Below are 4,242 nucleotides of genomic sequence, written 5' to 3'. Positions count from 1 at the left end.
GTGTGACCTGAAAGCCACAAGAAGGGGGCTTCCCTGGTGGCGCAGTGGTTGAAAGTCCGCCTGCCGATGCGAGGGACGCGCGTTCGTGCCCCGGTCCGGGAAGATCCCACATGCCGCGGAGCGGCTGGGCCCGTGAGCCATGGCCGCTGAGCCTGCGCGTCCGGAGCCTGTGCTCCGCAACGGGAGAGGCCACAACAGTGAGAGGCCCGCGTACCGCAAAAAAAAAGCCACAAGAAGTACATGGCTTGAGGATGGTCCCAGTAGAGAACACCCTAAAACCTGAGAGTCTCAGGGATTGGAAAAATCTTAGAGGTCTTGTTGCTCAAACCCTCTTCATGTGCTAGAGGATCTCAGACTCTGGACCCACGCTGCCCTGTGTGAGCTTGAGCAACTTAGTGGCCCTCTGTGCCTCAACCTTCCCATCTATAAAATGGGGGTAATAACAGTACTTACCTGATAGGATTGTTGGTAAGATCAAATGAGCTAATCAATGTACAGTGTACGTGGCACATAGTAACACCTGACAAATGTCAGCTGTCGTTATCACTATTATTTAGAGCAATCCCTTCTCTGGTAGAGGCTTCACGTGACTGCTTCCGGGGATATGAAGATCACAACCGCAAGAGGCGGTAATCCACATACCGAGCTCTAAGTTCCCTCTCCCCTGAGTCTGTACAAAACACAACTTCCGTTGCACCTTGAAAGATACCTGTAGTCCCACAGAGTTTCATGAGACTTCAGATCATCACACCTTTAAAAAGATGCTGCCATGTGATGAGAGAAGGTTCAAGCCTGTGGACCTCGATGGTGACCAGACAGCCACCCGGGAGGAGTTCACCACCTTTCTGCCCCCTGAGGAGTTTGAGCACATGAAGGAAATTGTGGTTCGGGAAACTCTGGAGGACCTCAACAAGAACGGGGATGGCCTTGTGTATCAGGACGGGTGTATTGCTGATATGTTTTCCCACGGAGAGAATGGCCCTGAGCCAGACTGGGTGCTTTCAGAACGGGAGCAGTTCAATGAATTCTGAGATCTGAACAAGGACGGGAAGCTGGACAGAGATGAGAGTCGCCACTGGATCCTCCCGCAAGGTTATGACCACGCGCATGCTGAGGCCAGGCACCTGGTGTACGAGCCGGACAAAAACAAGGATGAGAAGCTCACTAGGGAGGAGATCTTGGACAACTGGAACATGTTTGTTGGAAGCCAAGCTACTGATTATGGGGAAGATCTCACCAAAAACCACGATGAACTTTGATGGACACTCGCCATAATATGACAGACTGTCGTACGCGTTCTTTTATTGTCCTGGATAATTGCTACAATTGTCTCAGCAGTTGTGTCCCCCCAGAAAAGGAAGTTTATCACCTCAGATTGGGTTTAGAATTATTTTTTACTCAATATTTGCTGGAAAATAGTCATCACTAATCTCTGAGTAAGATTTCTGTCCAAATACATTAAAATCTTGGTAAATTGCAATGCTCTATGGGGATATATTGCTAAAACATGACTTTTTAGCTTTTTCCATGAAATATGAACTAAAAGGGAATAAAATTTGAAAAAGCCCTGTTATTCAGAAGTTGGGTGAGTGGGGAGAGGGCAGTATATGGAGTGACTGCTATGTATTTTAACTGCATATTTTTTACATTTGCCACTGTTAGATAATTGGTGAGGGAAAATTCTGATTAAGCTTCAGTGCTATCTCATCCTACACAGTCTTCTTTCAGAGTAAGGCTGATATCAGATTCTCCTTCGTGACTGTACTCTGAGCTGTTACTGTAAATGGCATATAAACGTCTGTGCATTTTTCTGTATGGACCTGCTAATGAGCACAACAGATCCACCCATCTTTGTTTTTTGTCTTTGTTTTTTACAATAAGAAGCAATTAAGAAACGTAATGTGAAAAAGAAAGGAATTTTAAAGGTAGGGAGAAAAGATGAATGTCAGGCATTTGAAGAACTACAGGAAAATGGTAAACACTTTATCATACTTGAGAAATTTTTCTTGACATGTAAATGAAGTAGATCTGATCTTTGAAGAAGTGAATAGAAATCCAATCCATTTCCTTACTGATCTCTGATAGGAGTAGGGAGTAGGGTCCTAGGAAAGCCTGCTCAGTGGAGCCCTGGAACCCATCTCATCCAGTCCCAGTGACTCCACAACCCTTGGACCTGCCCCAGGACCACTTACACCATGCAATTGACAAAGCAGTGTTCCAAGCCACTGGCTGAACTGGAAGAAATAACTTTTACAGGTTGAAATTCTACCTTTTAAGGAGAAAGTGGATGAAACAAAGGATCCCTCTGAGGATTAAAAAAAAAAAAGACCGAGACCCTCATTTCCTTCAAAAGTTCTCCAAAGGGGAAAAAAAAAAAAATTCTCTAAAGGAAATGTTTTCGTGTCCCTTTGCTCCCCCGGCCCTCATCTTCTCAAAAATTGCCAATTAGTCCACTGTATCTCCAGACAACTGAAAGCAATGTTCAGGTGTAGACAGATCAGCACAAAATACAGTCAGATCCTCACCTCCTTTGTTCTAGACACTGGATCTCTAGTAACACAGCCTGAGGTCACATTAGCCAACTGAGTGCCCTCCTACATGGCTGGCCCATAAAATTGAGCCTAGCATTAGCTAGAATCTTCCAGGCCCCTTTTCCCATGCTCTCCCCCCTCCTTCCCTTCCCCAGCCTGTGCTTGTTTAGGTCATCTTTTTATACTCAAAGGCAAGACTTCAATCAATGTATTAACTTTCATCGTGTCTGCTCTGGCCTGACTTTCATAGAAGTTACCACCGTGGTGTCAGCTGTGACTGTCATTGGTCCCCAATCCATACCCTGATTACAGTCTCTGACCCGGTCCCCACCTCCCTTTCCTGCCCTAGAGGTAGTGGCACAGGGAGGACTCAGTCCATCTCTGGACAGAATCAGCAGGCCCTTGAACCCTCCAGCCACAGACCAGAGTGCCAAAATAAATAAATAAATAAATAAATAAAAGCTCAGCTCAGCATGGGGTCATGGAGGCACCATGTCCAGGAGCTGATCAGAGCCAAGAGGCAGGTGTGAACGTGAAGAAGGTTCACAGAAGACCTGGGTCCTAGTCCCACTCTGACATGGACTCTGAGTGTGACCTCGGGCAGGAAACATCCCCTCTGGGCCTCACTCCCTTATCTATTGGGCTTGATATCTTAGGCCCTGTCTCACCCACAAATTCTATCATCCCTTCAAATAACTGTTGCCCAGAGCCCTCCACTGCACTTTGCCCACCCCAAGAGTTAGGACACATGAAGTTCCCCCCTTTCGCCATCTCTGGGGGTGAGTGCACTGTGTAGCCGTGTTAAGAAGCCCCCTGGATGATTTCCTAGTATGGTCAGGTCTGAGAAGCACCCATCTGACAGAGGGATGGTAATTCACACTGCTTTGTGCATTTTCTGGCATGTCACTTCACCTTTCCTGGACATAAATCTTTTCCCCACAGTTGTCTATAAGCCCCAAGAGAGAAGAACCCAGGTTTTATGAATCTCTGTATCCCTCCACATTCCAAACTCAGGGCCTGACATTTAGGAAGGGCTCAGGAAATACTGGTTCATCACTAATGGATTGATGTCATTCAGATTTCCTTACTCAACCCCACATCTCTATAGCACTGAATAAACTCTCTGAGCGCAGTGAATTCCACTCCAAAAAGAGGAAGGAGGCCTGGAGTATTCCAGGCAAGCACCAGGACAGACCCGGGGTTAGGACCAGGATGGATCTCATGGCCGGGACTGGATTCTCTCTTCCAAGCCCCGCCTAGAAGGATGTTAACTCATCCTGCCCAGGCTGCCATCTGTTTACCTCTCACAAAGGTCCATGGTCAGCTCCCCTGGAGAGCTGCTCAGATGACTGCTGACACCAGACATACGATGACTCACTCCATGTTCGTGACACAACTACAGGAGTCTCATCCCCCTTCAGCTTGGTCTTCCTTTTGTCCTCACTCAGAACTGCTCAAGGACCACAGCCAAGTCTCAAGGTGAAAGAGGACCAGAGGGCAATGAACATCTTATGATTAAACTGTTTTAAAGCAATGGCTGATACATTTATATTTCCAAAATAGATGGTGTTTGGAAAAGGTAGTAAAAATACACCTTGTTCTCCTAGGAGGTCTCAAATGTAGAATCTAAATGTGAGCCCACTGGCCTCCCTGTATTTCATGAACACATCGAGTTTGTTCCTACCTCAGGGCCTTTGTACTTGCCGCCCTT

General features: G+C 46.7%; 1 pseudogene; it reads left to right on the top strand.

Moving 5' to 3' along the window:
• The first annotated feature begins 719 nt into the window (after positions 1 to 719).
• On the top strand, positions 720 to 1,259 carry LOC112401171 (reticulocalbin-1 pseudogene; annotated as a pseudogene).
• The last annotated feature ends 2,983 nt before the right edge of the window (positions 1,260 to 4,242 follow it).

This window comes from Neophocaena asiaeorientalis, unplaced genomic scaffold (genome assembly GCF_003031525.2).
Source record: "Neophocaena asiaeorientalis asiaeorientalis breed wild unplaced genomic scaffold, Neophocaena_asiaeorientalis_V1.1 scaffold398, whole genome shotgun sequence".
Classification (NCBI taxonomy): Eukaryota; Metazoa; Chordata; class Mammalia; order Artiodactyla; family Phocoenidae; genus Neophocaena; species Neophocaena asiaeorientalis.
Note: the sequence above shows the minus strand (reverse complement) of the source record. Positions and strands in the feature narration are given on the sequence as shown.